This window comes from Eptesicus fuscus, chromosome 8 (assembly GCF_027574615.1).
Source record: "Eptesicus fuscus isolate TK198812 chromosome 8, DD_ASM_mEF_20220401, whole genome shotgun sequence".
In the NCBI taxonomy this organism is placed as follows: Eukaryota; Metazoa; Chordata; class Mammalia; order Chiroptera; family Vespertilionidae; genus Eptesicus; species Eptesicus fuscus.
The window spans coordinates 71,024,993-71,035,054 of NC_072480.1; the positions used below are offsets into that span (position 1 = coordinate 71,024,993).

Sequence of the window (10,062 nt, forward strand, 5' to 3'; positions counted from 1 at the left end):
TTCTTCTCTGCTTCGATATACTGCTTGTGTTTTAGAGAGTGTTTTAAGTTAAAGGGGAAGCTTTTTTGGTTCTATGCCATTAAGAATTGGCATAAAATAACTAAAATAGTTAAGTTGAAAAGGGATCTGCTTTGATTCTGAATTTTAAACAAGAGCAAATGTAAAGACAGATTCCTCTCCGTGTTACATTGTGAAACCTCACATCAGAAAGACAGGGTAGACCGGGAAGAAACCTGGAAACAGGGACAGAGGGGAAGGTGAAATGCAATGACAAAGGCAGGACACAATTAAAAGACCATGCAAGAGGGTCTCATAGTCACCTATGGGTATTGGCATCTTCTTTTTCTAGTGAGAAAAGATTACGAGTTAAAATAGAAGAGTTGGAGTTTGTTATATCTGAAAACAGCAAGCCATTTAGAAGAAGGTATAAAGGTGCAGCATTCACATTCCACAGCGTGAGCCCACTAATCCTCCATCCATTTAGACTTCATAAGCCTTGAATTAAAGCACCTTGGTGGGCAGTGAAATAGATATTCGAGTGGAATACATCCTCAAAAGACAACTGCAGTCAAAATTTGGGGGCATGAAAAAGGACAAAAATACCCATGAGTGGTTTGCTTCCAGAGTTCCGAAGGCGTATTTCTGTCTGGCTCTGCTCCGTGTTACATAAGCAGATCTTAGGCAGGAAGAGCCAAGCAACAATCGATACTTGCTAAATTGAATTTAGTGCCTGAACAACTACATGTACCACACAAGGCCACATGAAAAGAAAGAGAGAAAAGAGCGGGGGAGAGGGAAATCTTAAAATAACACACACACAACTGTTTTATTCTTAATATAAATGGTCAAATAATAAAATGAACAATAACTTATCCCCTTATATTAAAAAAATATTTTATTATTGAAATGCATTTATAGAATCATACTGTTCATTTCCAAATCTATTTTGCATCCAACCATTGACTGAAGGAAAGAATAATTTCTTCTGTCTGTTTTTTTCTTGTCTAAACATTATGTCATTTAAAAATGCATACTTTCCTGATGCCAAGGGAAAATTGACTGTATAGGTATTTAAAAATGTAACAATGAGTAAAATAATCATAATTTGGAAGAGTATAATTCATAAAATATTCATAAGACAACTAACATACCACTTTTAAAAGTTCTTATTCATTCTCAAATTAAACAAACAAAAAAAAGATACCATGATTAAGAATCTACAGTCTATTTGTAAAATGGCAAAGAATAAGAGTTCTAGATGATATAATACTATTATCTTGTTGTACCACATGAGCTTATTCTATTACTACATCCCTTTTATTACATTATTTGAATTATCACATTACTGTACAAATTACATGACAAATAGAACAGCAATAGAAATAAAGAAGTATACTGCTGAAAAGTCTTTAATTTTCCAGGGGTATGGACGAAGAATTAATTCCAGTATTCAGAGTCTCAAATGAAAAAGTACACATTGGGCCAATGTTATATTTTACATGGATCCAGCACACTTAACTGGGGATTTTTGTATGCTCCATTTTAAAATATATATATTTAAGAGGGAACCAAGATGGCGGCATAGGTAAACACCTAAACTGCTGCCTTGCACAACAAATTCAAAACTACAACTAAAAGACAACGGACATAATCCAGAACCACAGGAAGGCTGGCTGAGTGGAAATTCTACAACTAGAAGGAAAGAGAAGAGCACACTGAGACTCAGAGGAGCTGCGGAAGTGAAGTGCAGAGGTACTGAGGCGTGCGCGCGCGGAGAGGGCTGGCAACTGAGTACACGGCTGGCTTTTTCAAGCCGGAGGGAGACACAAGCTCCCGACTGCTCTGAACTCCAGTTCCAGGCGAGACTCTGGGGACCCAGACTCATTCGGGGAGAAACTGGACTGTCTGGCAGCGGAACTCGAGGGCGGTTTTCTTTCAGAGGTGCTTGCAGGGATTCCCACAGGACACTGAGACCCAGGGGCCTCTTAGGGCAGAGCTGACAGGAAGCCATTGCTGTCTGCTTCGCCCTGAGACTCCGCCCCATCCAAGCTGAGCACAGAGGCATTTGCAAGTCTTATCTCACAAGGGTGTCTCCAGCACAGAAGTTCTCCCAGTGTAGACACAGCTGATCCTCATAGCCAAATGGCCTGGAGGTCAATTCCTCCCAGCGATAACAACAACAATCAAGGCTTAACTACAACAAGACTGTGCACACAGCCCACAAAGGGGTGCACCAAGAGTGTCCACCTCAGGTAACTGGGGAGGCTGAGCCACTGGGCCCTATAGAACACCTGGCACACAAAGCCACTCTATCAACTGAGGGAAGCAGCCAAAATGCAGAGACAAAGAAACAGGTCACAAATGAAAGAAATGGAGGAAAGCAAATGACTGGATATAGAGTTCAAAACCACGGTTATAAGGTTTTTCAAGATTTTTCTAGAAAAGGCCGATAAATTTAGCGAGACCCTTGAGGATATGAAAAAGGACCAATTAGAAATTAAGCATACACTGACTGAAATATATTTAATTAATTTTACACAGAGGAAGGAAGAGGGATAGAGAGTTAGAAACAGTGATCAGCTGCCTCCTGCACACCCCCAACTGGCTCAACCAAGTTAAATGCCCTTGAGGAGAATCAAACCAGGGACCCTTCAGTTTGCGGCTGATGCTCTATCCACTGAGCCTAACCAGTTAGGGCTGTATGCTCCATATTTAAAGACTGGTAAATTGGCATGCTCTTCCAAATGCTCTCTATCTTTCCTCCATGTATTTTTAAATTAAACAAATTTGAAATCAAAGGGAAAAGGAGACTTCCGGAGCTTTGGTGAGCCCCTCTCACCAAGGGAACCTGGGGACTGTGCCTGTGTCTTCCGGCACAAGACAGAGCCACCTGCACAGCAGAGTCTGTGCCAAGGGCGACCTGATTACCCTTTCACACGGGGAAAGTGTCCTTGAGGTGGCAACATTTTGAGTTCTCTGCTTTAATGAGGATGCCACTTTTATAAACATCAAAGACAGGCTAGACAGCCAGCCTGGCAAGGCAGAGGGTTTCCGTCAGCCAGCCCTGTGTTGGGCAGGGGATTGGGTCATGTGGCAGAGTATTCTCCACCAAGATCATCTGTTCTCCTTCACCTAGGGCTATTTGGCCTTGCCAAGAGCAACTGCAAGTGACTTCCCCCAGTCCTTACTACTGTATCTAGGCACAAGCTCATAAAAAAAAGAAGAAGACATTAAGTTAATCCTTCTACTCCTTTGCTTTAAATTTTAAAATGCCTTCCAACATGGTTATTCCTAAGAAATGGTCTATGACATCTCTATTTTGGGTAATTATAGTTTGACTGATTGACACCCAGAATCCCTTCCTCAGACTTCAGACAGACTTGACATGATAATCCTCATGCTCTGCTTTCTTGAATGCTAATGAGCCACAGTGCAGCTCCCATGCCCCCCTGCCTCTACACTTCCTTCATCCTAATGATTTTCATATCAAATGAGTCCCCGCTTATCCTTCCTCTGACTGTGGAAACCTGAAAATCTCCATAACACTCATGTTTTATTTTTCACATTCTTTGTCTGTATAAATTACACGACATGATACCACTAATCATTTTACAACCTATTAGAAATCTTACTAGAAATCAATAAACACGTGATATTATAAAACACAACGCCTTCCTATTGTTCAAATAACCCCTGAAAGTAGTTAGTTACTATATATTTATGAATAATTCCACCCTATTAAAATTTTGTGCTACCTAAACAGTAACATAAAAACAATTCAAGTTTGTGAACAGAAATAAAAAAACACACATATTGTGTCCAATGCAAAATAATTTGTTTTTATGTTTCAAAGAAATACCATTTTTAAGAACATGATAAATCAAATGTTTTTCAAAGGATTATGACAGAATTATATGAAATGAAAGATAGCAGCTGATATTATTCTAGTCAGGGCAATTAATACTTAGTGTGGGTTTACTCCATGAAAGGTATTAGTTAATATTCTTATCTTCCAAGGTTCACTTGTCAGTACTATCAGGACGATTGATGCCATGTTACAGAGAAAACACTCCAAAAGAAAAGGACGTCTCATATAGAAATGTAATTGCTTGCTATCTCCTAACAGTGCTGGAGAGCAATTTGCAGCAGGTGCCATGTCGGCTGCCTCTTTCTCCTCTGACCTCTGCCCCAGTGCCATCTGCTGAAGATGGCAGAAAAGGTGGGAAATCTGACATCTCCACAGCCTGCTACTGTGGGGCTGTCTGCTTCGTGCTGGAGTTTGTACCAGGTCACAGCATTCTGTCTGGTCTTGGACATGCTGTCTACAAGCAGACACAGAGAAGGGGTATCGTATGGAAATAAAGGTCCAGCGAAGCATCCGAATTCCTCAGGTTGACAAAGCCGGCAGCCTCTATAGAACGTTTAAAACGGTCCAGGGTAGCTGTATTCAGCCAGGAGTCAGTCTCCTCTGATAATGTGCAGGGCTGTTGTCAAGATAGAGGAGAAGAAAAGCCTGGTTGCTTTCCCTGGAACAGCCCGGAGATAGCAGAACTGTAAACTCCCAGGTGAGGAGAGCTCCCAGGACTCATATCTTCATTGTAAAACGGGACACAGATACAGAGTGGTGTGTTCTCAGTGCCACACATCAGATTAGTGACACAAAAACTGTAAGTCTCATCTCTCCAGTTAGTAGTTAAATTATATTTGACCAATATAGTTATATTCCTGGCACCTGGTATGCGTTACACATAATATATTTTCCCCTCTTTTATTTTTCTGTCCTCAATTATTTTACGAGATGTTATAACAAACACACACATTTATCCATTATAAATAATTTAGATTAGCTAGTTAGTTAATTATAGAAATGGGAATATTTATTTCAAAAGAAAGGCTGAAGATAGGTATGAAGAAAGTTAAACTCTCAGTAGTGAGTTCTAAAACACACATCTATAATAATAAAAGCATAATATGCTAATTAGACCAGATGTCCTTCCGGACGAAGCCATGGCAGCGGGGGCTGAGGCAGAGGCGGCCGCCGGGGCAGTGGGGGCCGATCCCCTTGCACAAATTCTGTGCTTTGGGTCTCTAGTTTAGAATATAAGTATTTAGAACATTAGGGTTCTAAGTGTGAAGAAAACATAAAAATATTTAGAAATACTCAGTGCCCTAACTTTGTAAAAATAATAACCTCAATTATGTCCTCTAAATCATATCTATATGATTCTGGTGTTGCTGGCTACACATCACTCATGGCCTTCTACCTGTATCTCTGAGTCCTCACGTGGCACTTGCCTGTTCTGTAAGGATACTGGTCATACTGGATTAAGACCCACTCTTTTATCTATAAAGACCTATTTCCAAATAAGGCCATGTTCACAAGTACAGTAGGTGTAAACCTACTTCCCAACCTGTAGATAGGCACTTACTAAATACATTCTCTAAAGGCATGAACTCCTGTAAATCTAACAATCCCACAATTATTATTGTTATCCCTGTTTTATAGCTTAAAAAGCTGAGATTGAGATAAAGAAAGTAACCTGTCCATGGTCATATACATAGTGAGAATCACAGCTGGTCTAGAACTCAGGAGGTCAGGCCCTCTTAAGCATGACATACCACACAGCCTCTTTGTATGAGGAGGAAGAAATAAAATAATGCATGGAAAACACCCAGAAATGGACCTGGACACATTACCAGGTTATATAACTGTTTTATCAAATATTTAAAAAAAATTATGACACTTGCTTAATGCCTATTTTTCTGTTATACTATTAACTTCATGAAGTTATATACCCCTACTATGTAGCACATAGTAGGAAGTAATTATTACATGAATGAATGGAAGTTTCATTATCTTGAAATTATTCTTTCAATTTATTGTTCGATTTCTACCAACCACAGGCATTATTATTATTTATTATTATTATTATTTTTTTTTGTAGAAACCGTTTGTGTTGGTTTAATAGGGGTGCCATAACAAAGGACCACAGACAGGGTGACTTATACAACAGAAACTTATTTCCTCACAATTCTAGAGACTAGAAGTCCAAGGTTAAGGTGTCAGCAGGCTTAGTTTCATCTGAGGCCTCTCTTTTTGGTTTACAGTTGGCCCTCTTTAGCTTATGTTCTCACATGGTCTTCCTTCTACCCCTGTCTGTGTTTTAATTCTCTAGTCTCATAAGGACACCAATCATAATAGATTAGGGTCTACTCTATTGACCTCCTTTTAACTTAATCACCATTTTGAAGGCCCTATTTCCAAATATAGTCACATTCTGAGGTACTAGGGGTCAGGGTTTTAACCCAAATATAAACTCGGGGGAGATACAATTCTACCCCTTACAGCATTTGTTACATTAACCCTCCATTTTGACCTAGAGTGACTTCTAAGTTATATTTCCTAGAAACAGAAATTAACTTTCTTCCAGATTTGCCTTAAGAGAGCTCTCAAATTCAGAAACTTAGGAATCTCCGGACTCCTTTGGCTTTCATGATGTCTTCCACATGGTTGTCTTCTCATGACCATTTTCCATCAGGTATTTTTCTTCCTGCTTCATAAGCGCTTACTTCCCAAAGGCCTATGTTACTGTTCTTTCCCTCCATGGCTCCAGGGGAAATGCATATATTTGTGTGTGTTGATGGCTCCCAGGTTTATATTTTAAACCCCAGTCTCTCTCCTGAGCTCTAAACAGTGTGTCCAACCACACATTAGCTTTTTTCACCCCAAATGACCTGGTAAACTCATCTGCTTCCTTCCAAAACTATGCTTTAATAGTGTCTTACAATTAATGGCACTAACTTATGTAAGCTAAAAATCTGATACTTGTTATGGATTGACTTGTGTTGCCCCAAAACATATGTTGAAGTTCTAAGTACTTGTGAATGTGACCTTTTTTTGGAAACAGGGTCTTTGTGGATAAAATCAAGTTAAGATGAAATCACTGGAGTATATCCTAATTCAATATGACCAGTGTCCTTGTAAGAACAGCAAGTGCCACTTGAGGACACAGAGATGCAGAGAGAAGGCTATGAGTGATTTGCAGCCAGTGACACTAGAAGATAGGAGAGAGGCATAGAAGTTTCCCCTAGAGCCCTCCAAACAGCATAACTCTGCCAACACCTTGATTTTGGACTTCAGTCTCCTAAGTGTGAAAGCATAAATTCCTGCTGTTTTCTAAACCACCCAGTTTGTGGAACTTTGTAACAACAGCACTACGAAATGGGTACAATAATCAATCTAAAATTCCTTTCCTCTTCTTTTATTTCCCACATTCAATCATGTTTGTCCTGTGTTTTGTTCTGCAAGTTCCCTAAACAATCTTCCTCTTTCCATTCTTATGCCATTACCCTAGTTCAGGCCTTCATTATTTCTCTTTCTGAATGTTACATGTTTTTTTTTTTCTCTTTCTATAATCTTGTTCCATTATAACTCCTCCTTCACACAACCGTTATAATGCACTAAAACAATCCTCCATAAGGCTCCACCTTTTTAAAAATCATGTATTGTTCTGTAGCTTATCTTCCACTACATGATAAAATCCAAGTGTTTTTGGAATGACTTATAAGGCCCATTTCCATGATTGATTGCTGGTTTTCATGGAACCCATTGCCTGCCCTTCAATTTACAAGAACAGCAAATTGCTTGATATTCTGCCTACACAAAAACCAATTGTCCAGGACACTTATTTAGTGCTGCTCTTGTACCATCTGTCTGGAAGTCCCTTTTTTTCTTGATTTATTAGACCAATACCTGCTCATCATGCCAGTTTTAGCTCATAAAGAAACCTTGATTTTTCCTACACCTAGCCACATGTGCTCCCACTGCAGTTTAGATGGAAATAACTGTTCTGGTTGTACACCCCGTGGACTGAGAACTCTTTTATGGCAGAAGCCATCCTCAACCAGCAGAATGCCTTCTGAACTGGAGGTGCTCAATGAAACTGTGCTTACCTGAATGGCTTCCTTACTTTCAAATATACTAGCCATTCATTTTAGAAAAAACCCATGGCACCCATATCCTTCATCTAATTCAGAGAGGAAGATGAGGTTTTAAGAGTTAAATGACTTTTTTTAGGCTATGCGGTTGATAAGCTGTGATTTCAAATCCTAGGTGTATCATACTGCACCATGCTGGCTCTACGTTTTATGATTATGACCCTTGCAACAAATTATATCTACTGAACAGGTAGGGCCCCGCTTATACATGTTTAGTTCCATCCTGGAAAAGGAGTCTTGTTTTACACTGTTATCTATACTTTTTGTAACCGTCCAGATTAGAGGTAATAAATTTGTTCATTATGTTTATGTTTCTCTATGTAAGATTTTAGACACACACACACACACACACACACACACACACACACACACTATATTGAATACTTCCAGTCTATAGGCCATTGTTTTGTTTTCCATATTTGTTGCTATGTTTTTGTTAGGATTTTGACAGATTCGGTCTCTGTGGTGTAAAATAATTCTATTGTTATCCCATCTGCCCCTGGTGATTTATTTTTTCCCAATTTATTTTTTCAAGGTAGCTCACTTCACTTTCTAGAATTACAGGTTTTTCCCAGAGGAATCTTGTTCTGAGGGGTCTAAAATCCTTCTGTCTCCTCTGTATAGATTTTCAGTATACTGTTTCCACCCTCCCTTTATTTCCTCCTTACGTTGACCATGTCATAGTTATGTACCTCTATGTTATAGTCATTGAAAAACTGCATTCAGGATTCTAACCCTGCTTTTATCACCTTTTACTTTTGTCTTTCATCTGTCTTTAACAACCTTCAGTGTTTCTTCTGTCATTCATCTGATTTGTCTTTCCTTTTTTGTTTATAGCATTGTCTTTTCCCTTTCTTCCTTAATTATATTGCTAGTTTTATCCCACAGTTCTTTTGGTTCCTGGTCAATTAAGTTTAAGGGTATAAATCTTTTTTTCATGTGGACCTTAAATTCATTAGGAGTGTTATCTATATTACATTTCGGCACTATGATTCTCTTGGTGGTTCTCTTCTTCAGCTTTGCTCTCCTGTTTGATATTAACAGTTCATGGTCAGTACCACAATCTGCTCTTGGTCTTGTTTTGACAAAGAGAATACAGCTTCTCCATCTCCTGCTTCCAATTATACAGTGTACTTGATTTCTGTATTGGCTTTCTGGTGTTGCACGTGTATACTGTCAACTGTTTGGTTGTTAGAATTATGCATTTGTAATGGACAAGTTGTTGGCTTCACAGAAATCCATGAGCCAATCTTCTGCTTTATTCCTGACATCTAGTCCAAATTCTCCAAGGACTTTTGGCTCTGTTTTATTTCCTGCTTTTGCATTCCAATCACCTATAATTACTAGCATGTCTTGTTTTGGTGTCTGATCAATTCCTTCTTAGATACGTATGTAAAACCTTTCAACTTTTATCTGTTTCAGCCTCTGTAGCATAGACTTGAATGATGGTTATGTTGATATGTTTTCCTAGAAGTCAGACCTTGTATGATACCACCTACTGCCTGTGCTACATCTTGCCTCAGTATTAAAGCCACCTGCTTTTTCTGAGTTTGTCATTGCCAGCGTAGAACACTTTGTAGTTACCTGGCCAGAAATATCCCACCTCAGTTATTTTAGTTCAATAACACCAAGCACTTATTGTTAGATGTTCCATTTCTTGCTCTACAATTTCCAGTGTACCTTAGTTCATGCTTGTGTTCCATGTTCCAATTATACATGTGGTGTAGCATCATCCTTTCCTTTCATGTGTGTGCACATCAGGCACCAAATGTCCTTCCAGCTTTGGTCGAGTTGCATTATTGACAACCATGCTATTCATACTTGTTCTCTGCTCTGCCCCCATAACAATTTGAATGCTTTCTGACCTGGGATTCTTCTCTTTCAGCACCATCTCATTTTTCATTTTGGATGATTTCATCATAGGGTTTTCAAAGTAAAATGAAAAGAAGAAAGAAAAGAGTAAGAGAAGAAAATTTAGCAGAGGCCACCATTGCTTTTTGCTGCAGTGTGTGGGTCCAAACCACATGTTCTTGAGCCTGTGGTGTCTCAAGATATTCTATAGCT

General features: G+C 39.1%; 1 protein-coding gene across 1 annotated transcript in view; it reads right to left on the reverse strand.

Annotated features, from left to right (window-relative positions):
• NALF1 (NALCN channel auxiliary factor 1) overlaps positions 1 to 10,062 on the reverse strand; it is a 585,236-nt gene that overhangs the window by 55,694 nt on the left and 519,480 nt on the right. The window lies entirely within an intron of this gene.